The sequence below is a fragment of the Rhodnius prolixus genome, unplaced genomic scaffold (genome assembly GCF_049639745.1).
Source record: "Rhodnius prolixus isolate KJV_2025 unplaced genomic scaffold, Rpr scaffold_4, whole genome shotgun sequence".
Lineage (NCBI taxonomy): Eukaryota > Metazoa > Arthropoda > Insecta > Hemiptera > Reduviidae > Rhodnius > Rhodnius prolixus.
In genome coordinates, this window is record NW_027411614.1 from 12,644,669 (window position 1) to 12,671,775 (window position 27,107).

Consider the following 27,107-nt stretch of genomic DNA (forward strand, 5'->3'; position numbering starts at 1 on the left):
TTTTAAGATGAATTTGACAGAAAACAATACTTTGTTTCCATCAAAGCTGCTATTTTAGAATACATATTTTAGAATGCCTGGTAGAGATCAACATTTTAAAATACAACAATATTTGCTGTGTGAGTAAGGTAAAAGCACAATCAAAGCCTTTTTAAAACAACATTCTGTTACTAGAAGTAATTCTTGCGTAGATGCCCGATAGTGCATAGATATTTTCTGAATGAAATAATAACTACAATGTCCTCTTTAAATGCAATTTAAATTCACCAATTAAAAAAAAACATACTTTCAAAGTTAAATAAATGAACAAAGATATGGAAACATAATTTTGGATTTGGATGGAGCCCAAATACCGAAGGAAAACAGTAACCCATTAAAACACTGGAGAATAGTCCTTTTTCTCTGTGCTAAAAGAATTTAAGTAAATCCTTCCAATTCTAAGAGCGGTTTGGCACCCTGGGCATGTAAGACTGGAATGGCGATTATCCCGAAATCGGGGAAAAAAACTGGCCACCTTGCCAAGTACTTTAGAACTGCAACATTGCTCTAAGAACGTTCTTTCCAATCTAAAATAAACGTTCTTCGTTATCCACTAATAAATCCCACTATACTTACTTTCGCTCAGCTTATCGAGCTGATTACTATTGTCAATCCTAAGCCAAAAAAATAGAAAAACCCATAGTTAAACTATATAATGAATATATTCTTAATAAACTTCAATATCTTGCTTAAATCCTATCAAGAGAATCTTCTAATTTACATCTTCCAATTTTATAACCACCGCAGATAATATAATCATATTAAGCAGGATCTTAGTAATATTTTTTCCTATAGTTCTTGAAGCTTTTACGCTATTAGTACCAACTGTATACTTTAAACAATGAAACACTATCAAATATTGTACGCTACCTGGGACTACGCTGGAACAACAAACTACGCTAGAAGGAACATAATATACGGGACAAATAATGGGAACTTTTTTTTTTTTTTTTGTTATTTGAAAGGTGCACAACATCTAAGGTCCTTCGCACCTGTTTTCTTATTTCTGATGGACACTATACTGATTATGTTAAACTACTAGTTACCTAACGAAGAAAACCGAACGACAACTGTCCTAACATATAAATAAATCGCACCTATATTGTTTCTATATCTACTTGGGGTGGAGTACTTGATATTCCTCGCACCCCTCACGGATCATAGCCTAAGTAAAACTAATATGTACATTTACTCTGGTTTACACTTACGATTTCGCATTCATACAGACAAACATACCAATAAATACTTACATACTTAGATGCGCTCATACTAATAAATATTCCCAAGCAAATAAATACATACACGCATTAAAAATGGACAATCATATTACACATATACGCACTAAACTAAAATTCGGGTGGAGTACTCAATATTCCTCTCACCCTAAACAGAAACTAAACCTAAACTAACATATTTATACTATTTACACTACATTTTTTCGTACCATTCATACCTTGCCGGGGTGCCAAACCCGACACAGACCCACCCCTCCAGAAGACAGTGGCTCCCAATTATGTACATTTAAAGTACAGGAAAGGCGTCCTGTAGAGAAGAAGTTTGCCACCCCTATCCCGACATTGGCCCCCCGCACTCATTCATACAACCATTCTTACAGCCTAAGTCTAAATCTTACATAAATTAATCCTACTTATAGACCTAAACAAAAGAGAAACCTATATCATCGATTTAAGCGAGTCTAATATAAATTTTCAGCATAGTGTCCATTAAATTAGATGCATTAAATTAATTTCTTGTAGAAACTGCAGCGCTTTTTGTACATTGTTTTCATTGTCACTTAGAATTTCCTTAATGTTATTTCCTAAGTTTATTCTCCCTTTTGCTTCACTGTACATAGTGCATTCAGTGAATATATGGAGGACTGTTAGCGGAGCATCGCAGTTTGCGCACACTGGCGGTGATTCTTTTCTAAAGATATGTCCGTGGGTCAGCAACGTATGGCCGATCCTCAGCCTGGCAATAATGGGAACTGAAACGTCGATTTGGAAAATTCAACGTAGCCTCAGAACAAAGATGAAATGCTGTTAATAAAAAACCTAGCAATCCACTAGACCAGCGGTTCCCAACCTGGGGTACGCGAAAGATTGTTTAGGGGTACGCAAAAAAAAAGTTATTATGGCGGAAGATATAAAAATTATACAGATATATTATTAATGAGAAAAAAATTATATAATAAATGATTCCTACAACTTAATTACAAAATTATTGTAATAAAACTGAATAACATATAAATTGACAAGAATTAAGTACTCATTCGATACTGCAGTATTTTTTTAAAAGTAAATATATTTGTAGATCAAAAATTATTAAATGATTTCTTGAAAATGTAAAAATTGCGAAAAAATGCTGCTTTAGTTTTGACTAATATTGCACATGGCGCGCATATAATTTACTTCTCCTTTATTAACGCTTTGCTATTTCAATTTATGACCCCCGCAATAGTTATTGGTTTGAAATGTTCACCTATTCATAGATGATTTTTTTTAATAGGAACATATCGTATGTATATGTTCTTTACAAGACACATTATATTCAGATTGTTTTGCTGTTAATTTAAAGTTACAATACGTAAAATCAAGAATACGAAACAATCAGGTAAAGGGGTACACTAATGAAAAAAGATTGGGAACCGCTGTACTAGACAATACTGAAACCGATATGGGCACTAGACATCGCGGAGAGCTGCTAAAAATCTATTACTATTAATTAATTAATAATGCTAACTAATAATTAGCTCATTAATGGAAGTCGGAAACCTGTCAGGGAATAAAAAATGGATAAAATATAAGATACTGTTTGGCACTGAGGTTCTAACTACAGAAATTATATATACATTAAACGTACAGTTTAATTTGAAGGGAAATAAAAAACAAACTTGTAATTTCCTATTTGCAAAGTTTGTCCAACAGAGCAAAGAAAAACTTCTATTTCGGCGGACATATATTTCCCAGATTTATTATAATTTCTAAAATAGGAAGCGTCCACAGAATCTATCCTTGGGGAAATCAAACTAAGACTTGCATTTTAATTCTTGTTTTTTGTTGGGCCTCTTCCTCAACAACCACATTCCCAGTTCCTCACTATCTCACTCTATGCCGTTTGGTTTGGGTAGGAAAATCTATTTCTTGGCTTTATGGAACTATCCACCTTTATCGTACCCGCCATTCCTTCTATTCAATGGGATTTTTCTATTTTATTAAAGATATTTGATGTAATATTTAATTTCACGACTGGGCATTATTTTTCTCTCTCTCTGTGGAAGTTTATTTATTCCACGTTATATTTCTTATTTATTTTGTGGCAAAGGTGGGGGGTCAATATCTAAATGAAACAAAATGAAGAAGAATGTGGTCTGACTGCTCGGGCTGAAAGCAATATGTCTTTGGTAATGTATCAGACACTTTGTAATTCGTCTTCATTTTCGTTCCTTACATTATAAACTGAAATATTTCTTTCGACTTTCCCTCTTTTACTTCAACTACTTACTTCTGGAAAAACGGAACTACGATCGGTATTCCCTAGAATTACTTGCGCAGATTGCAGTCCGAACTATCAAAAGAGCTCGCAGGAAGTCAAGTCACTAGAACCGGTTTTAAAATTTAGTGAATATAAAAAAGGAAGTAAATAGGATGGGAAAATTAATTTAAAAATAATAAAATTATTAGCCATTGAATTTTGTCTTCCTGGGAACTTCTTATACCCCACACTAGACTTAAAAGAACAGAACTCAACAGACGCTATCGACTACTTAAAAGACTCTTAGACGATAGATCAAAACTTTCTCTGGACAACAAAAGACTGATTTATACTTTTATTTTGAAACCCATCTGGGCGTATGGAATAGAGCTGTGGGGTTCAACCAAACGTTCTAATCTCCAAAGGATTCAATCGCTACAATCTAAAATACTTCGAACTATTGTACACGCTCCATTTTATGTCTCCAACCTGACTATACATACTGACCTTAACATTCCTTTTGTTACACAAGTTGCTAAAACACGATACAGAAAACTCCACTTCAGCCTGCAATCTCATATAAATCCTCTAGCTCAAAATCTTTCTTCTAGAACTCTTCCTGACAACCCGACTAGACGTCTTAAAAGACAGTGGCCTCTTGATCTCCTCTCAAGTGAAGAGAGTGACTAACCATATAATGTTTTGGAGTGTTACCACTGGGTAACTTCTCCACTCATTTATTTCTACTGTTCACTGTTATCATTGTTACTTATAGCGCCAACGCGCTGATTGTAGCACAATAAACGCAAAAAAGAAAAAGAAAAAAGAGAACTCCTTAAAGCTCACTATATCCGATGATGGACCGTGTTGTCCTGTACAGGCGCTAATGACTGCAGGTGTTGATGCGCCTTAAATTAAAAAAATATAAAGAAAGCCAGGTGAGCGTTCACACCTTGTGCACAAAATAATTTCAACAAAGGATGGTATTTTTTGTTGATGCATTTCTGTTTATTGTTAGTTTTGTTTTACCTCTTTTACTCTCATAAATTATGCAGGAGCATTGAAAGAGGAGAGAAGAGTAACAAAATGTTGGTTATGTAGACTAGAAGGGCGTTCCCTTTTGTACGGAATATGGTATAAAACAGAAACATGCAGAATTGTCCTTTATCTGCCACTTGGGGCACAGCCTAGGCTGTTAATAAGTAAGTAGCCTACTCAGAGTATTTATCTAACTCAGGGGAACCCTTCGTTACTACTTAGAACTTTTCCAAGAGGACCCAGTTCCCAAAACAGTAGCATAAACCCTAAACCCTACTATATTCTCACTTACTCTGTCCACTTTCCATCTGGACATTATATCTCCGTCCAGTTAGAGGACAAACCACAACGGGTTACTACTTTTGTCTAGAACAGCCACTGTTGTAACATCCAAGCTGGCTCCTTTCTCACTCTTAGCTGTAATCCTCTACAATTACCGCTGTCCAACTGGCAAAATAATAGCAGTGGGATACCAGCCACCCGAAACAGCTGAATCCTACTTTACTAAAACTACGAAAAAGCATTTGCCCCGCTTGGTTAATATGGGCATCATTTCAAAGTATCTGAATGCAGCTTTCTCCCAGGGCTTTACGTTGCACTAGCTCCTCTACACATTTTAACCAAAGCAAATCCCAAATGGGTCTCAGACTTCAATATCATGTAAAGGCGCTAATACGAGTTATTGATAGTTTTTTTTTAAGTAATTAGAAAACTATGAATTAATTTCTAATCAGAAAATAGAAAAGCCGTCTGTTTGGATAAGGGAATGATTTCTCTCTTTTACTTCAGCCCAGTTTAATTAAAACTGAATAAAACAGCTAAAACTGGAATCCATTGTGATACACTGCAGAGCACTGGCTAGTTCCACTAGCTGTATATCACTTCATTTTTTTTGTTCGTTTAAACATTGTTAATTAAAAATTTGTTTCAATTCAAGTGAAATAAAGCAAACACCCAATAGTTATTAACAAAGCAAGTTTTATGTAAAAATATTGTTCAGTAAAGCCTACGAATGTTTAGATACTTCGAGAATGAGAGATAATTAAAAGAATTTGGTAAAAATACCAAAATGAAATAAATTTTTCGATACAATATTGCAGCGTGTAAGTAAAACTGTGGAGGCTAATTGTCCCACAATTATGCATATCGTTTGACAAATGACTGTTAAAATGGTAGCATTTTCCATGCAGAACAAAAGTATTTTGTGACTACTGTAGGCTAACCAAAATATCATACATCTCTTCCTTTTTTGCTCCCTTGGAAGGCTCCCACTCGTTCCATTGCTTTAGAGATTTTGTGCGAACCACACTGAGTCACCTGCCTAGGCCTTCTATCGTGACATTACTAATAGGGCAAGCTGTTACTAGACAGAATGGCGGTGAGGCTGGTTACTTCGATGAGATCTGACTGTAACGAGTAAATCAGACAGTGCTAAACCAAATTTTCACCATCGAACTCATCATAAAAACACCATTTTCCTACTTTAAGGAGCAGGCTGTAACGAAGAAAATAATATTGGGATTACTATAAATATATTAATTACGCACTAATTAACGTCTTTTATTATTTAAAAATGTAATTACAATTTAATCTAATAAAATGCTAGCTACAATTTGCGTTGGAATAATTTTTGAAGCATTAGGAACGATAATCCCAGTCTGCTCTCAGCAGCAACGACCGTTCATTAATTCATTCCCAAATGAAATGTTCTTTTAAAATTAGATCTTTTATTAATGAAATTTTAATAACGTACAGAATTTTATAAAATCCCTTTTAAAATATTAAAAGATATTTATTTAAGACTGTATTATTTTTTAATGGGTCATTATTTGATAGCTCGTTACTTTTTCTTTACAACCTTAAATCTTTAAAAATAAATCTTTATTGAATTATCTAATAAAGATGCAAAATAAGTCAAGTTTTACAACATTGCTGAAGACGACAACAAAAAAGCGCAGAATTGGGTCACCAGGAAATATTGTGTTCAAAGCAGAAAAAAAAGGATCCTCTTTAAATAAATAAAATGGTTTTTTTTACACTTTTTGGGGATAAAATATACGATTGAAAAGGAGGCAATGGACCCACTAGGGTTCTAACTGCAAACTTACTTCCTGATGGACTCCACACTTCTAGAATTTTAAGAATTACGCAGATTTTTCCTAAATTAATTTCAAAATAACTGTCGAATGAATGAAAAAGTGACAAATTAAATTGTAATAAAAAAAGGATAGAGCTTTTCTTTAACTTAAATGTAGGGTAGTTATAGAATTGTTCACAAATTGTACTTTGGTTTCCATTTGGAAAAGATTCTCTGACAATGGTAAGCAGTTTGATGGCAGTAACAGCAATTATTTTTCTTTGGTGTCTAAGTGCAGAAATCGAATAAATAAAACAGTTTTCCACCAAAGGAAAATGTGCTTGTAATTTTTTCTGTTTAAGTTTACTGTTTTCACAAACATACTTAAGAGCACTCGATGAAAACGTTTAGTAAATTCATGAAGGCAATGTTTCCCCGCAATACAATGAGAGCATATTTTTTTCTATCTTTAAATTTACGTTAGTCTTTAGATTGGGTCAGAAACGATAAGAAAGCCGAAGATTTCTGGGATATCAAAACCGTAGATTTCCTTCAAAAATGACATTAAAATAGAATTTATCATTCATTTCTTCAAACTTTAAATATTAATAAATGTTACTTAGCTTCCATCTGTGCTTAATTACGAATAATTATGATTAAGCAGAGAATTATGTTAAGAATTTTAGTTAAAAAAAGAGTTTTTTCGGAATTATAACATTTCACGATTACGCTTAAAATAAAATTTGGGGAATAGAATTTCAAACAAAAGTAATACCTTTATAAATTAAAGTAATTCAATATCTTTGTCTGACTAGGCCTTAGTAGCACGCTACTAGTAAAAGCAACCACATCCGTTTTGTACTCTGCAAGACTATTCTCTCTAACTTGGAATTACAGCGGCATTTTGAATTTTCAGGAACATGTGTTCAAGTATAATTCGGCAAAATGCAATAAAGTGCAATTTAGAAACAAGCAAAATGACAACTTCTCAATAATTGTCTAATTTTTGTTTTTGTTTTGAGAACGTTGTTTTCTACGTAATTAGAGTGTAAAGTTCAAGAAAAACTATTCATGAAATCTCGGAAAACAGCAAGCAATTTTCAAGAAATTCCAACCAAGCCATTTTTAAAATACGGAATTTCTGGCAAACCGTTTAATCCTCGTTAATATTAAATCATATTCACTGCAATTGATCATTACAGAAAATTGTAAGCACTCCCCTCTCACAGAACTGCACTAAAATGAATTTTCAGGAAGAATTGTTTCAGGTATAAGCTACAGAGCTTAAAGAGACAAATCTTTTTTGCGAGAAAGTTAATCAAAAAGGAAGAAGTAATAGATAGCGATTGGGTACTTCGAGTTGATCTTGTAATCACTAAATTACAGAAAGGTCCTTTGCGCAAACGAAGGCATTATATTTTGTTTCCTTAAACACACATCATACGTTACACAAGCCTTTTCTAAATACCATTTTAGGCACCATCAGTAATAGAAAGCAATAAACTAAATGTAGTTTAATCTAAAGTAAATATTTAGTATGGTTTGTCCCTAATTGGAAGATGATTCTTCACTTACAGCCTGATTATCTTAGTAATAATACTCAGTGGTTGCTTTAAACCAGAATGCAACTGAACAACTGCAGCGGAAATCACTGCAGCTATAACAAAAAAGAGAGTTATACATCTAAAGGATTCGATAAACTCAATGACGACAATCTGTAATATTAAAATCGCTTAAAGTAATCGCTTACTATTTTCAGAAGGGCTTAACCTCCCCTAATTTGGTTTAAAACATTAGTGAACAAGTTTTTGCAAGAAAAACATTTCTTACACAATTTAAATATATATTAAGGTGTGTTGCCGTGTCCCACCCTATAGGATATTGGGGTGTGGCCCTTTCGGGTCATGTACCACACCCTTTCAGAGGTCATTAGTAATAAATTTGAGTTTCCCAGTCCTGAAGTTTTTACTGTCTCTTGTTTGGCTTTATGGTGAATCTAAAGGTAGAGTTTAATCAATTCCACTCTCTAGAGTCTAGATCATACTAAACTATTATTATTTTATAATAATGGTAAGTTCAGAATCAAAAAGGTTGAAATATGTGGAAGGAAGAAATGTGACAATCAGGATTAATTATATATAAAATTTACATTAAAAACTGGATTTATAGAATACTTGCCTATTAATACTGATTATCTATTAAACTTTAGGCTCCTTTTGCTGTCAAAAAAAAACCCTCAATGATAACAGCATCTTTGCAAATTATTTTGAAAATCATGTTCGCAAAAAGTGGACAAGAAGTTTTAACACTAGACTTCTGGTTGAAAGCTCGAATCGATAAACATGGAAGCCTATAGTTGTTAATCAATTTGGTGGGAGTAAAAACCTGAACTAAATATTTTTTTTTTAAAGGAAACACACACTTACGTAAAAGTTCATTACTGCGAAACTATTTCTCAATTTTTATCGCCAATCAAGCAATTGTACGCTACTTAATGGTAACCATGCTAACTAGCAATTTAACTTACCTTACTAACTAACTTACCAAAGTAAAACACTTCTTTTTTCTTACCTGGAACAAAAAATAAATAAATTATTAGATAAAAATTATTAACATTATCACAGATTTTTGGTTTCTATCTTTGCAAATTGATAATAGTATCTAAAAGAAAAACAAGGCGCTTTATATGTTCGCTACAGAGATTCAAATGGACCGAATGGATATTGCATCAATGTAGCTGAAAAGAAAGCAAGGCCCAAAAAAGTGAACATTCCATCTCTAGGGCAGAAAGCACGTACACTATTTACTAACTCATTGAACCAGCTGCTGTGTATTTCCAAAGAACAAACCACTAACGGTTTAACAAATATTTTCAAATACTCATCAGTCGTGCTAAACTAGGTTTAGATAGAGTTGGTAAACGTACGAGTGTTGTGAACCATTCTGCCACCCACCGTCCCTCAAAAATCTACCCTTTCTGCAGTTGTAAGTCTCGCCGGATGGCTACTAGCAAGTACAAAATGTATGAGAAAAAGATGGGGAAAAATGATGAGACAGTAACAGTAACAAGGGGTAGTTGGCTCGCACGACAACCAACATGCGTGCTTTTGCACGTCGTTGGTTGAATAAATCAATGCATTGAGGTTAGTTAACAAACAATCGCTCTCTTTGACGATATTCTCTCTCTCTTTGACTTTTCCAAGCACCATTCCTCACCTACAGCCTTCTCCGTCGCCCAATTTAACAAGGCCCTACAACTATATTAATTGCGTAACAACTACGAGATTTATTCATAGAGTTCGCCACGAAAACACAATTACCACAAGAATAATCGGATCATAGTATTAACAGACCTATATTTAATTAATGGAAACTTACAACAGTCAAGACTACTGTAGAATAGAGCGACGATTTCCTGTTAATGTCTATTTTACAAGCTAAAATAATTGATTTGGAATGTTCATAGATTCTGTTCAAATTCTACAACATTCATATCGAATTACTTTAGTGATATGAGATTTCGGTGCTCCTTGTACAGAATTCTTTCATAAATTGGTGATATACTGGTTTTCTCGAAAGAAGTCAGCTTTCTTAAAGAGTAACTCCTGCCTGAATATTGGAAGCAAATAATCAACTGTCAAAAAGTTTGAGGTTGTAGCTGATAGATACATTTAAATATGCAGGCTGGATGGAACTAAGGTGCAGTTTCAAGCTCCTTTTTTTTATCTTAAGGCAGTGACAAATACTTTTACTTCTATCATGCAAGCTTGTGGAGAGAGTAAAGCCAAATCTACAACCATCTTTTACAGCCTTTTTGAAATACAAATTTACACAATAGAACCTAGTCTAACTTTCAGGAGTACAATATGTCTGTGGGTGTATGTGGAGAGTTGAACCCTTGCCTGTTGGTATGCGGAAGCAAAGTAGCCTCTAAGATTAACAAACCTCTGTTTTAACTGCAAGTTCTCGATCATTGTTAATACTTTTCTTTTATTGCAGGCTGCAGTTCCTTAAAGAATTAGCTGCCAGGTCTGTTCTTTCTAGGAGATTCTCAAACTAATTCAAATAAAATACTCGTAGAAATGTGAACTGTTATTATGGATATAAATAAATAATAATATAGGGAAAGGTTTAGCTGAGTGGGTAAGCGAATTTTGGATTTCAACGCAGAGATCGCGGGTTCGAATCCAGCTGCTGGCCCTTAGATTTTTCTCTTCCAAGTGATGGTCAATGTTGTCTGTAACGAGAGAACACTGTCCCGAGGCCGGCAGTGCACTGAAAAAAGGAACTGGTAAGGAAACATTACCATCTTTTGCTAAATAAATAGAAAGTTATGTTAAAAGAAAAATTGTATACATATCCTATATGGTAACCTAAGACCTACTCTCTCAAGAAATGTAACCTTAACCTAATTATGAAACCTAAACCTAATCTTAACCTAAACCTAAACCTAATCATGAGCCATCATTGAAATTAAATAACAAATCATTAACTTCTAAATTAAATTCAGCAAATAAAATTGTTAACCCTCAGCAAAGAACTTATTCTTTCAAAGTAGGAGCTAAAACAGGATTACTTTTCCAATTTAGGTTAGGTCACTCATCATCCTTGAAGGACCCCACAGAGGTAAGCATGACCCACTTTTCTCCCCTTAACTGCTTAACAAGCATTTTCCTGGAAAAAGATGGATTTTTTGGATTAGTTTTTGAGAAAATGCCAAAACTGTTTCTTGTTGGCTGATTTTCTTTAAAAGCTTTTTGTCGAGTCCCGTGGTGACGCCGAAATATCAAAAATATGAATTTCTCTCTGTCTTGACTTTTTTTTTTGAATATACTGCTCACAATGCACACTAATCACTTTTTTAGAACACTTTTTTCTGGGTGGGACCTCAAAATTTTGGATGAAAACACAAAATCGAAAATCTGCCTGATGGTAATATATCTTCACTTACTAGAATAATAAGAAAAGGAACAAAATTTTGTACATAAATTGCCAACATTCACTGGGCAGTACTACGAAACATGGTTTGACACAGAATAAAGTTCTTTGGCTGGAAACATAGTGGAGCAGCGAGCAAAGTGGCGATCATAGCGAAGAGCAAAGCGGCGAAAACAAACACAGGTTAACATACGGGACCGAGCATAATGGGGAGCAAAGCGAAGATAGAGCAACGCGTTGAGACATGTTTGATTTCTTCGCTCTCAATTTTCTAGGTTGAAATGGATATTGCTGCATTTATTGGTGTAGTTTTTTGTAAAGAAACCTCTGTGGGACCAAAAGGATCTTCTACATCACAACCGATTTGTGTTGGATAAGAAATGGGACAGGATTAATGGGGTTAACGCTGAAATTCGTCCTATTCTTGATTAACATGCCTTCAACACTGGCTAGTATGTAATCAAATGTTGAAACAGACATTCGAAAATATGCATGAAACTTGCCACGATGCTCCCGAAGTTATTGGTACAAGTGATGGAATTCACCAAGTTCATTTCTAGACTTATTTATGTCATGAACACTGCAGCTCCTACTATTAAGCTGCTGCAAATACCAAAGTTTCAACGAAGAATTTTCATATAAAAATAGTTCCTCCATCTTGTTTCGTCGAAAGGAGAAACGCGACTAAACTTGTCACTATGTGCCTGCGACTCTTTGCTCGCTGCTCGTCGGTCTCTTTGATTTGAAGCAACTATCATCGCCGCTTTGCTCGACGCGCCACTATGTTTCCAGCCTTACGCACGAAGAAACGAATAACCACCATTTTGTTGGTTAAAGACTGTTGAAAAATACATTACATTAATTTAATGTAGTAAATAATAGCTTTCTTACTCAATTAAATAAAGTATTATAAAAGAAAAGTAGGTAGCAATGAATATGTTGATTAAGTGGCAAAGTAATAATAGCCTAAAGTAAGATAAATACTTGGTACCGAAGTAGTGGAGTGGAGTGCGCACTGGGTACTCATCAGCCAACAAAGCCATTAGACAGAAATAAATCTCCCATTAACAGAAACTTTACTAATGAGCAAATGGTTGTAGCTCAAGAAAATGTCACTTTTAATTACTAACTCCACTTCCTATATAATATAGTTGGCTGTGGATATGGTAAAGAAGATATTACCCACTCCTTCTGAAATATGAAATAATAATTTTCTATAGTCTTATATTAAAGTTTGATTAATTAAAATTGATCATTTTCATCTAGGGAAATGGGGAAGTAAAGTTTTCCTGAAATTCAAAAAATTGTTTAAACCCTAAATAGAGGTTTTACAGATTTTTAAAATGGAAATATTTGTCGTATTTATTGTTAATTTAATCTTTACACACTAACTTAGGCTACTGATCTAGCGTAATAGTTTTACATCACTTCCTAACGAACTCATTAAAAATTAAAACACTTTTACTCTACTAATACTAATATTTAATATTAAACACATAAATCAAGTGCATCAATTGATTCCCTCATCATTTTATCACAACAAAAAGTATAAATCATTTTGTTAAAAATATCAAGCAATTACAAGAAAGCCAAGTTAGTAGTCAATATTTTCAATTTAGTCCAGGGTCTAAAGTAAAGTAAACTAAATCTTTTATTTTGTCTAAACCTCCTGTAATTCCCTTAATTCCCCCTTTTTTTTTGTATTGCTTTAGTCGAAGTTATTTTTTAAAAAAATTAATTGCATTAATTGCTATTTTCTTGCTTAATATTTTTCCTCCTAAATTTAAGATGCGTCAAAATCTAAGATCATTTGCGCCTGGAGGAGCTTTTTACAGTACACTACCTGCCTTCGGACAGTGAGTTGTAAGAAGCTCCAGGAAGAGAAAATTCTAAGGGTCAACCAAGGATTCATCCTAGGATCTCCGCATGGGAATCCAGAACGTAAAAGCACTGTGCTAATCCCTTCTTTCGCTCAGGATTATTTAATAAGTCGCTGATAGAAATACTGCCAGTAGGATCTATTCTGTCTTTTGGAACCCTTAGTGTTCGAACTTATTTAACAAAGTAACCAAAGCTGTTGTAATATGTTAGATACCCACTGGTATCTAAAGTGGGTAAATTTGGTTAGCTCTTAGTCTTGATGAGAAAGAGTATCGCGACTGGGATGTATCTTGTTCGAAGATCTGTCCAGTCATTGCGTGCCGGATATAGTGAAATTCATTCTCAGATCAATAGTTGGTCTTATTTCCATAAAACCAAACCGATCTTTAAACAGTATTTGAAAAGGTCGTGGTTAAACTTCAAATGCCCATCCAGTACAAATTTGTTTGTAGACGGATAAAATATGAAATTCTTAATTCTTGCAATTTTACAATTTTTGATTTTTTACGGAATACAATCTGCCCCCGCATATATCATTTTGGTATTTATTCTCGTTTAATTATATCAAATTATTAGGATAATAAAAAAGCATACGCCGGGTAAACTGAATAAATTCAAGGAATCAAGTTTTAAATTTGAGATAATCTCTTGTTATCCAATCAGTATGTTATTTAAGTAATTTAAAGCCATGGATTGTTATTAGTTTTTGCCATTTTAATGGGAGAAATTTCGATTTATAATATTGTTAAGTTAACATTACAAAAATTATGATATATTTATATATTTGCATTGATGGAACATTCAATGTAAATACATTAAATATAGTTACTTTTAATTTGTAAGTATTTGTGTTGGTTAAAGTACTACAGTAAAAAGGATTATCTTATAAAATAGGTTAATACAATTTAAATTTAATAGTTTAATAGAAAAGCAAACAATTAAGGGCTCACGGACCTTTGGAAGGCTAGAGCGAGACAGCATTGGGGTGTAACTTACAAACTTCATTGATTACTTTACTAATGATACACTATAAGGTCCCTCTTGCTGGAAAAAGGACCCTTCTTGTCTTGGTCTTGTTCCTTAAGGATGGGATTGGTACTACGGTGTTCTGTTTAGCTTATACGAGTAGATTGGATATTTCGTGATCAATGAGCAGGGACATCAGCGATAGCATAACCTGCCAACATAACATAACCTTAGGCTGACTTCTGACACGGCTTGGTCCAATTTTAAAATGAGTTTTAATGAGATTTCAGGTAAAACAAGTTTATTTTTTTAAACTTGACTTTACAGAATAATTCACTGTACTGTAGAACAAATAAGAAATTAAGGTAATATTAATTCAGATTTATTGGGCGGAACGGTCTAAAAGAAGAAAATGGTCTTCTTTTTTCTATCATTGTTTTGACAGAGACTCCCAGATCTTCAGATCTTTGTTAGGAAGTGGAAATTTAAACAGTTAGGAGCGATGTCTTTATTGAATTACTGAATTAATACTTCAACCCTCAAGATCCCTCTAACCGTAACTAAATAAATCTCCACCAACATCGCTTCTAATAAAGCCTTGAGATGAATACACGAAATCTCGTTTCGAAACGATGGAAAAATTAAACAGCATTATTTTTTTCTAACCTACCTATCCTCAATAAAAAATGATGGATTACACATTTTACAGCCAACAAATTTGAATTTCTAATTAAATAAGAAGGAAGTGACCTCATAAATTTTTGGACATACCCTAAACTTGAGTATTAGAAGAAAGTCACTCAGCTCCTTCATCAAAAAAAAAATGGTAAGGTCTCACAACTTTTTCTAATTGCAGTTAGCATAATTAAGTTTTCTTGTACCAACAATTTAACCTGAAAATGCAGTTTACTTTAATATTGAGCATATTCCATTTAATGGTAGCATATTAAGCAAAAATAGCTAAAATCCGCCAAATCTATGCAGTACGAGGGTCGTTTGAAAAGTCCGTGCAAAGTCAGAGAGATTGCACTACTGGCGCGTATGAGGTTATGTTTAGTTAGTAGCATCTCTTGGAAGAACACACACCAAGTTTCAGCCAGATCGGTCTATTTCTTTGTGTTTGGCATTCGTTTGAATCGAGGAAGTCGAGTGATTTTCAAAAAATGGACGAAAAAGAATTTCGTGTGTTGATTAAACACTACTTTATGAAAGGCAAAACGCCTCAGAAGACTAAAGAGAAGCTTGATAAACATTATGGTGACTCTGCGCCTTCGATTAGAACAGTTTATAAGTGGTTTCAAAATTTTCGGAGTGGCCATATGGGCACAAGTGACGCTGAACGTTCTGGACGCCCTGTTGAGGTTACTACTCCAAAAATCATTGATAAAATCCATGATATGGTGATGGATGACAGAAGAGTGAAGGTGCGTGAGATTGCTAGTGCTGTGGGCATCTCGAATGAACGGATACATAATATTTTGCATCAACATTTGGACATGACAAAGCTATCCGCAAGATGGGTGCCGCGATTGCTCACGCTTGACTAAAAACGAAATCGTGTGAAGTGTTGCAAGGACGGTTTGCAGCTGTTCCAGAAGAATCCGCAAGACTTTAAGCGTCGTTTCGTCACTGTGGATGAAACATGGATACATCACTAACTCCTGAGACCAAAGAACAATCTAAACAATGGGTTACCAAGGGGGAATCTGCGCCAAAAAAGGCGAAGACCGTTCCTTCGGCCGGAAAGATTATGGCGACTGTCTTTTGGGATTCGCAAGGAATAATCCTCATCGACTATCTGGAAAAGGGTAAAACTATTACAGGTGCATATTATTCATCGTTATTGGACCGTTTGAAAACCGAGCTGCAAGAAAAACGCCCACGATTGGCCCACAAAAAAGTCCTTTTCCATCACGACAACGCACCAGCTCACACCTCAGCAGTTGTGGTCGCAAAATTAATGGAAATAGGGTTCCAACTCGTTTCACATCCCCCCTATTCACCAGACTTGGCTCCCTCGGACTACTATTTATTCCCCAATATGAAGAAATGGCTGGCGGGAAAAAGATTTTATTCAAACGAGGAGGTGATTGCAGAAACGAATGGCTATTTTTCAGACTTGGACAAATCCTATTATTCGGAAGGGATCAACAAACTAGAGCAGCGTTGGACGAAGTGTATAAGCCTAAAAGGAGACTATGTTGAAAAATAAAAAAAGTTTACCCCAAAAAATTTAGTTTTTATTTTTGCACGGACTTTTCAAACGACCCTCGTAAAATGTTACTTCTGTACATGATAGATAGGTTACATGATATTTTTTAAAAGCTAATTTCCTGGTCCGATAGTTGCGGCCACACTGGGTATAAAATTTGATCCCACTTTACAGACAGACTGACCGATATACTCAAAAAGAAAAAGAACAATTTATAAAAACCACTTTTGGAATTTTAAATTCCGCAAAACAAATATTTCTGGGTAAAAATTCAATTTAAAAAATTTCGCAGCAAGAGAATAAATTTAGAAAACTTCCGATAGACACAAAACAACAAATAAATCTAACAGAACTTTGAATTTTAACAATAAACGAAACGATAAGTTGTTTTTTTTTTATTTGACCTACATAGGCCAATATTCTGGGACACAACGAATTAAGTAAAAAAACTTCCTTCAGCCTTCTTGCTGTATTAGCACTGAAGGGAGTTTAAGGCTGCCACTGTGAACTGCCTGTCAAGAGAAAATATTCTCGAGGCAATATATTCCCAATAGTTCTCCACAAACTGAGATGGTGAACTCAAAACTCTCACTCTCTGTCTACGTCTGTGAAATAAACACTTTTTCCCCAGAAATAGTTTAGCCAAATACATCTTGATTTATTAAGAAGTTGATCTAACATAACAAAATAATAAATAAATGGAACCATCTCAGATCGCAAAAACAAGAATTTGAAGCTGAATATATAGTTTCAACAAAAGCAGTAGTTATTACGTAAAGCTATGTTTTTCAATTGTTAAATTTAAAGGATTATTTTAAAGACTGGCGTATATAGACAAGGCTCGTCTTTAAACAGATGTGATCTACAGAAATACAAAATACAGAAATTTGATTCACTTTTTTATTAGAAGTAAAAAACTGTAGTATACTAAATTAGGTTAAATTGTATTGTGCAATTCACAATATAACTAGCACAATTGTTATTAATGGCAATTAAAGTTTAATGTATTAACTATTTGTTTGTAAATGTGTGTAAAGTGTGGGCGTTGCCAGTAAGTGAACCATCAGAGTCAATATATTTAGGGCGCGGCTGCGGACGCTACATCTGCTCGCTAAGGGATATACTTTACGCTGCTCATTTCTTCCCGCTTTGCAATTCAGCTTTAAAGTCATTTCAGTCTAGCACTAGTTTCTGCTAATTGCAGCAGAAAGTAATTTAGTAAAAATATCAAAATGATTTTTTTAAAAAGAATTACTCCATAAAAGTTTTCGTTGCTTTTTATGATTCAGTAAAATTAAATATTCTAGTTCTTTAGAACAAGCGATTATTTCATTTCAAACCTAAATGAAAAAGAATTTCCAGGTTTTATTCGACGTTTTTTTGGCTAAGCCAACTACAAAGAGTTTGGCTATTCATAGTTCTAACTGGTTTACATTTAAAAATGTTAGTGTGCTTTGTCGACACTTCTCTACCAGCTAAGCGTTTTGGATACACCCCTAGATGTGTGCTATTAAAGGGTTCACCACCAGAGGGCGGACAGTCCGGGGATTTACCAATCCCAATTCGGAAAGTTGTGCATGAAAGTAGCCATGATCGGTGCGCCAAGTCGAAAACAAGCCACGAGCTCTTTCCTTTTTTAAATTAGGAAGTAATGGGCTTTACATAGATAAAGAAGCTTAGACCATTCCTGTATTCTTTTGTCTAACTACAGTCTAACAACTAAAGAACAAATGGAAGGATTACAATTTCAGGACAAGAAACAAAATGGATTAATCAATAGTGCAAAACATTTGGTAAAGATAGTCTGGATTTTTGAAGTTTGGGTTACAATTTTTTTTTTTTAAGGCGGACCCCATTTATTTGCTGCAAACTTATTTTCTGAGAACGATATTTGATCTACCGTTTTAACGTTTCATTTATGCGAATAGTAACGTGTTACCCATCTGTATAATGTTATTGCGAATCAAATAAAATGCTAGAAGATCAGAAGAAGTTTAACATTTCTAAAAAATTGTGAAAATTTTAGTAAGATAAAGTTGTTTTGTCATCCACTAGCTGACACGAGACAAAGTGAATTTTCCTCTTCAATGCATACAACTTTCTAAAACCAAAATGCGAAATTATGGAGGGTCCAATAAATTAATAAATGCATTCACTTGGAATAATTTACCGATCTGATTTTAGAGAACTGAAGCAAGCGACTAGTCAAGCGAGAGTCAAGTTACCAATCTAGATATCTCAATTTCATAATGGCGCAGCCATAATATCGAAATTATTTTGTAAATTCAATATGTAATTACTATCTCTAGTAAAAGCATGAATTTTCCCACAATAATGTTTTTAATTACATAAACAACCTTTGCTTTTAACGCTGTTTTCCTCCATTTATGCTTGATAAAATATTTGCATTTGTATTTATTTCATTTAATTAAAATCTCGAAACATTTTGAATTTTCCTAAACTTGAAAATCTTGTATGTAACACAATTCAAACATAAATATCGTTGTTTAAATTTTATTTTCCTATTAGCTTTCACAAAATGACGAAAGTTGTTACTTTAAATTAAAGAAGTACAACGAGATTTGTTGCTTTTAAAATTGTTTTTAATGAAACACATTCCTAATGTAGTTGTTTCATAAGTAATTTTCTCTTTAAAGCTCTAAAACTCCTTTACTTGAGACGATATATTTCGACAGGGCACATTGATTATTCAGCAGAAATGCATTAGTTTTAGTAGAAGTTTTGAAATTAAGCGATATAATCCGTCAATTTACACGTGCTAATATCCTTATTCTGAATTTTGGATTTTTTTAAACTTAGGATTACTAACAACACACTCATTAAACTCATTTACCATAGGCATAAATATGTTATTTATTTATTTTTTTTATCAAATACATATTAAACACATTTGAATGTAAAAATAACCTGATGTAATGTAGTCTCATATATTATTTACTACACTATAGTCATTTAGAGCACGTGTCCACCCTTTGAACCGTTTTCATCTTTATAATGCAAAGTCAAAAATGGCTCTATCTTCAAACTTTTGGAAGTATAATTTCAATTTTAGAGCTATCTATGATTCATACTGCCTCAGAACTTATTTAAACAAAGTTTTCCCCAAATGTATTTTAAATAAAAGTGATCTTATTAAGTTGTTTAGCGATTTAAGTTTAATAAAAAATTGTCGAAGATAATAGCGAAAAAAATGAAAATAAAATAAAGGAAAAACCTCAGAATACTTTTTTTTGGTGTCGCATTTCCGGTAACTAAATCTTTCTTTTTCAAATTATCAACTCTAGTACTCGTAGGTATTGCTTTAAGTTACGCAAACTTGAAATAGATTTGATTTAATCATAGTTTATCTTCTCTTAAAAGTTATATTGACGATAAAACCGCATATGTAATAGTTCAAACGAAGCACTTTACAGGGTTGCACGTATTTGTTTTCTTAGGACATCCCCCAAATCTAGTTTTGGGATGAAGTTTACAATTAAAACAAAAAAGAAAGAAAATACTTAAATGACGCATCTGTAAAATTACACTTCTGGTTGAAGATTTTCAGTCGAAGCTTGAAAACAAAGGTAAGGACAATGGTACCAAATTTGGATATTTAAGCTTTCTGCGACATTTTGTTTTTTTTTTAGATATTCTGTTCAAACAAATTTGCACAGAAAATCATACGTTTAAAGCATTTTCTGTGAACAACTTGTTCTCATCATAGTCAAACATTTATTTATAACATTTTTTCCGCAACAATTCGAGCGTAAAGTACAGTTCTGTAACCAGCATTATTATAAAGATGGATTGTGTAGCGAAGTTTTAGCCTAGTTATAGAAGCGAAAATTCCGCACCGCTTAACGGAATGGATCATTCTCGTTTTTTGAAATTTTCTGAAGCCTCTAAAACATTTATTTGATACTCTTATCCATGATGATTCGATTAAGAGGACTGTTGCGAGAGGAGATGGACATTCTTTCCACTAAAATACTTTTTCAGTATTTTAAGTACGGTTCTGCGTGTTATATAAGTTTTATGAAAATTTCGAAACCGTGAGTAAGTATTTACTGTATGGATGTTTTACTTTTATAGTTTTTTATTTTTTGAAAAGACCTCTCATACGATTTATTTCTCTCTGAGAACAATTCTGAGTGTAATTTTATGTACACGTATTGTCAAAGAAAACGTTAAAAGTTTCACTCGACACAGTAGTGCCTCTAAAGTGTGAATTACAAAATGAAATAAAATTGTAAATTCCAAAATTTTGTGATTTAAATAAAACCAATAATATCTGTATGTATTATATTATAATTTAGTCAGTTTCACTGGACTATTACAATAAGAAGGATAGTGAATTCCAATAGGTTGAGGCCATTATCCTGGAGCAAGATATTGAATAGATGAAAGCCTGTAGCCGAGTTACGACCATTAACACCGGTAGAGAGGTGCTCCTCTACTCGCCCAAGCATTCCTTTTTCGATTGTTTTATAACCTAGGCTTCAATAAATTATGCCGCACCACCGCCACCTTCGATGCCCATGATTTATCAGCAAGGATAGCTCCAGGAACTCTATTCCCCTTTTCTTCCTGAATTTGAATTTCTAAAAGGAATAGATATTTCAAAGCTACCCACTACCCCACTACTACTGGATGGTATGAGCTGGTACTACTTTAGAGTGGGGTTTTGGTATGCTGGCGCGCCAAAACCAGCGCTTTATCAGCCGCCACACCATCGTCTCCTTTTTTTTTTTTAGGAGAATGGTGGAGAAGAAAGATCTTCCGGCAGAATGTAGTCAAGGAGTTTGGGGGAGTCGATTCATTCGCTCTCTCTGTTGCACACTCGGTCTCTTTCACTCTTCTATTATTTTAGGAGCCAACGTCATGCGCCTGAAACAATTTTTCGCGCCACCAAACCTTACTCAACCAAACCATTTCGATAAATTGCTCACAGCCGATCGAGCCTAAGCGATACCAACTTATCAAGATTCTTTTGCATTAAACAAAACATTTAACTTGGAAAGAATTTTTTCAATACTTATTGTGCGAATTTAGATTCATATTGATTCGTCCTCTATAAGCTACAAAATTCGGGAAAACTGACTTTAATGAGTTGAAATTTCTTTCTATTCCAAAAAATAAACAATTTCTTTCTCCTTGAGTTGTTTTTCAGCTTATAATATATTTTCTAAATAAGTCATTAAAATGTTATTTATTACATCCTCATACTAGTTAGATTGCAACACTATCAAAATTTCTAAACTAAGTTTCCTGAAAAGGAAACATGTTTTAAGGAAGTTCTCTGTCCGGTATGTTGGTGTATATGTACTGAAAAATGTCTCCAAAAAAAAAAAATTGACATTTTGGTTTAGCGTAGTACTCTTAGTAACCTTAAGCACATAGTTTGTGACATTCTAAACAGGCTTCTGAAGAGTCTCACTTTAGTAAATTAGTATTTAGTACTTCAGTATTAAACTTAAATACTTTTGTGAATCAGCTAAGTTATCGTTACAACCATTTCTTCTCAAAAAAACACATGTCCCAATTAAGGTCGACCAACTTCAATTAGGAAACACACAAAAGTAAACTCAAAATATAATTGCAAATATTGAGTCAAAAAATTGGGGGAAATTTCTAAACCATTCTTCATGTTATTTTGTATTGTGAATAATAATAGCAATAATAATAATAATAATAGTAGATTAGATTAGGTTTAGGTTTAGAGGTTAAAGGGAAGAGGAATATCGAGTACTCTTCCCAAAGTGTAAATGTAAAGTGAAAGAATTTTATTGGTATAAATGTATTTATTAGCGTGTATGTATTTATTAGCATGTTTGTATTTATTAGCGTGAATGTATTTATTGGCGTGAATGTATTTATTGGCGTGAATGTATTTATTGGCGTGAATGATTGTATAACTGTATAGTATTTAGTTGTAGGTATAGCTATTGTAGCGGGTGTAGGAATATTTATAAGAGTACTACACCCAGTTAGAATTAAGGACTATTAACAGGGGAAGGAATATTTATAAAAGTACTTCCCTCCAAGAGCAAATAACCTTTTGGCCAAGAAAAAAACAAAGTGAACGAGTTGAGTCTACATGATACACTATAGGGAAGCACATCGATAATTTACTTACAATTATTTTAATTTATCTTACTGATAAGAGGCATACCTAAGGGTTTAGATAACCCCGAAATGAGGAAAATGTAAGGGATGGCAACTATGTATCCACCCTCCCACTCGTCGACTGAGTCGATGATGTAAGAGGGGATGTATGGAGGCATTGTTCGTTACCTGGAGCTCCACTAATCTTGCTGGTCAAGGTTCAGCGTCGGATGCGCATGGGTTACAAGAACATCCGCCATCCCAATTAGTGGAGTAATATGTTCGAGAAAGAACAGATATTAGAGGCGCTAATAACCTCAGCTGTTGATGCGCCAAAAAAAAAAAAAAAAAAATAATAATAATAATAATAATAATAGTAGTAGTAGTAGTAGTAGTGGGGCGCCAATAACCTCAGATGTTGACGCGCCTTAAATCATTAAAAAATAAATAAAATATTAGTAGTAATTTATTATTGAAACCGTTGAGTACATGTACATAAAAGCTGAGTTCAGCATGACAGATTTCCCTTTTTATAAATTCTATAAAGAAAAATATTTGAATTTTATACAAAGAAAACCATGAGGCCTCTTTATTGAATATAAATAAAAACATCATTTGGAACACATATTTCAGTGTTTCAATAGTTCATTAAAATTGAGGAATTTTTTAAATAAATGATTAGTTTGGTTTCTTTCACAATTTATTTTATTTTAGTTAAAAGATGTTTTTCTGCAACCATGTAGGGAAGTTCTCATTACTCAATTAAAATCAGCTGTGTAATGCCCAACTTCCCACACTAGTGGGGAAAAATTCCCATTAGTGTCACTTTCCGCACTAGTGTGTGGAAAAACTTTATTGTGCTTCCTTGATATAAGAAGTTTTATTATAAACATAAATATTTTCTGTAAAACTTTAATAAGCTTATTTAACGTAACTAAATAATTAAAAAACGAATATTAAAAAATAAAATAAAAATTGAAAGGAATATAGAAATAAAAATAATACTTTAATAAATAATTAGATATTTTTAATTATAACAGTTAAAAAGGTTATAGTGTTACCTTATAGAAATTTAAAATGGATTCTTGCGATTCCTGTTTAGAAAACACTCCATCAATAAAAGAAACAGCAGAAAATGTAATAAGTAATGTAAATACGTAAGTAATGTAAATAATTGTAATATAACAATAAATGTTTATAATAAATAAATTACTTTTTGTAGGCTGTAAAAATGAAATTTTTAATTTTTTTAGTTAATAAATCTAATGGTTGCAGAAAAAATATAATATTTAACTCGAGTGTCAAGTATTTTCCTCACACTCGGCAATTTGCACTTGCACTCGCCTCGCTTCGCTCGCTCGTGCGTGCAAACCCTGCCTCGCGTGAGGAAAAGTACTACTTTCCACACTTGTTAAATAAATAACTATTGTTTCGTTGGAAAGATTGTTTTCTTTTATATTTTGTAATGTGAATTTGAACATTATCCAAAGATGGAATAAAGTCTTCATCTAAACGAATAAAATTTTGGAAATTAACATTTTAACTTCTCATGGTAAGTACAGAAGTTTAATTTCTTTCTAAAAATGAGAATCACAATATTACGAAAAGACATTTTTGAAAGACCGAATAATAACAACAAGACTTAATGTATGAATATAAAGCTGCTTTTACTGGCTAGACATGTAACCCCATGAACTTTTGACCGTGTGTATTAACGCTTTTTAGAGGAAGAATCGGTTTTTCGAGAATAAGCGATTATGGTGTACCCTAACTCTTCGAAAAACTTTTGAACACAATTCTTTTCTCTCTCTCTTTTTTTTTATAATTTTAAATTTTAAATGAAGATAAAGAAAAATCTCGAATATCCACGTCACACAATACATAAACAAATTTGTGGAAAGCGCTTTTTCATGTGATCTCAAAATCTAAAATCTGATCGATCGCAATGCTTTCTTTTTTTATAAAGAGTAAAAGCTGTAAACTAAGGGCCAAAAATCCCCAATACTCTAATAGTGCATTCCCTGCATAGTGCATGAGTTTATTTGTAATTTCCTCATTTAATCGGGATACATTTTTTAATTGAAATAATATCAGAATTGTTTTTACAGAGGTGATTGTAATGACCAAGCTTTTGATTCCTAAAAGGACTAAGCCAATTCCTTAAGTTATTGCGCTAAACCAAAATGACATCAACAATACTAATTATGAGTGTAATGTTTTATTGAAACAGCTTCTTAATCTGAGAAAATAAAACTAAATATATTGAATCAATATGTACATAGAAAAATTTAGAGGTTTTAAATGAATACGACGTTGAAATATTGAAGAAGAAGGTGTGGAATGTGCAGAAATGCAACAAACGAAAGCTGGCTAAGGTGAGTAGACAGGGTAAAGTCTGTAGGCGAGATGATACGACAGCCTGGGGACGACCTGTTCGGCGGAGGATTGAGTTGTGATAGGGTTGCTCTCCAGCTGGTGTTCGCCCTCTTTCTTCTTCTTGAACTTACATCCCCAGACCGTCCGTTGTAGACATGTCTCTGTGTAATGTCTGAATCTCTCGGCTCTCTAGAAGCACGTGGAAGGACGACGGGAAGTTCACTGATGCCGCTGTCACAGTGTGCGCTCTATTTCCTTTACTACCTCTACCTCCACCTTGTTACTGAACATCCTTTCTGTTCCCTCTATCTACTTACTCTATACCTATGATCATCCAAGGTACAACGGCCCACCGATATCCTATTTACTCAGCTGCCTTAGCTTTATGCTCAGAAAGCCTTCCTCTCACAGCTTTCTTGGAGCTACGCACTTTCCAATATCCATCTCAATTCCACTTTTTATTTATTCATTTTTTTTTTGAGATAAAATTTAAATCCAAATTCTTGATTAAACCCTAGAATAAGATGTTAATAATAGATGGTACAGTTAGAAAACTGGATTTAAAAACAATAGGATTAAATATTCTACCCGAATCCTGAGAGTTTTTACATACTTCAGGAGGAAATATCAGGTAATGATGTTCATCTTCCAATACTAAATTTCCAATGAAATTGATCTTCAATACTTAAAAATAGATTAACAATAAAAATCAGTTCATTTTATAATCTTCCACCTCACTTATATAAAGTTCTGGTTTCTGGCCTACAATCTTCTGCATAGCAATCCTCTACCTAGCATAGACTTGTTATCGTGGACTCGTTTAAAGACAAAACGTTGACGTAGAAACCCGCATACTAAACTGAAAAGACAAAAAAAAACTAACCAACGCTACTAACGTCTCGCAAGACTAATTGACAAAACGATCGAAACTCAATTTAAATTACAAAAGACTACTGTTTCCTACTGTTATTACCATTTATTTGGTCATCTATTTGGTCATAAGGCATCCAAGTTATGGAGATCGATTAAACGTTCCAACTCTCTACGTAATCTAGCCATTGAAGTCAAAAATAGTTTGAAAAATTCTTAATGCTGCGTTTTATATACCTAACCTTCACCAGTCATAATGATCTCATTTTCTCAAATTTCATTTCTCTACAGGAGCTAATTCTAATCCTTTAATCGAACACCTAACTTCTTCCGCAGTACCAGATAATCCTTCACGGGGATTTAAAGAGAAGTTGGCCTTGCGATCTACTCTTATCGTGAGAGCAGTATAGTAAGTGTTCGCGATAATGGTTTGAACACCACTGAGTGCCTTCTCCACTGAAATATAGGGTAATCATGTACCACATTTACTACTAGTTGCAACAAGTGTTGCAGATGTGAATTTCAATTAAAGATTTAAGAAAAAAACTGTTGCTAAGGAAACAGAAGCCAGAACCAAAAAATTTAATTCAGTAAAATGGCACCTTCACAGATTCTCTTCAATTTGAAATTTTATCTACATAATTAATTCGTACTCTTAAGCAGAAAATGAGGTCGCTCATTACACTGAAAAGATTCTTCAGATTAAAGCTATACCCATTTCTCCCCCTAGAACTACATTATCAAGCTTCTTACTTCCTGGGAATGGTTTCTATTTCTCTTTGGTTAGACAAACATAAAAAAATATCATTTATCAATGATAACTTTCACAACTTTTTTAAAGGCTTTCACTAAAAAATGAATGTAATAATCTATAAAAACAAAAAAAAGCGTTATCTCTAATTAAAGAGAAAAGGAGATGAGAAAAAAATCAAACACAAAAATACCCACAAGAGCAAAATTCATTTGAATAATTTAACATCGCCAAGTAGCAATTTTAATCTTATCTGCAGTGAGCAGCTACAGCATCACCGTCAGAGTCTTATGATGAAACTTTATGCATCTAGTTTGTTTGTGTGTGAATCTTTATCCACTTTTACCAGTAAATGAAGATGGAAGGCTAAAGTGAGT

General features: G+C 33.6%; 1 protein-coding gene across 1 annotated transcript in view; it reads right to left on the bottom strand.

Annotated features, from left to right (window-relative positions):
* Positions 1–9,194, bottom strand: part of LOC141455556 (E3 ubiquitin-protein ligase MIB1-like) — a 174,559-nt gene extending 165,365 nt beyond the window's left edge. The window contains exon 1 of the mRNA XM_074130684.1: positions 9,173–9,194. The gene's annotated coding sequence lies outside the window, so the exon portion shown is untranslated. The remainder of the gene's footprint in view (positions 1–9,172) is intronic.
* Between the last annotated feature and the right edge of the window lie 17,913 nt (positions 9,195–27,107).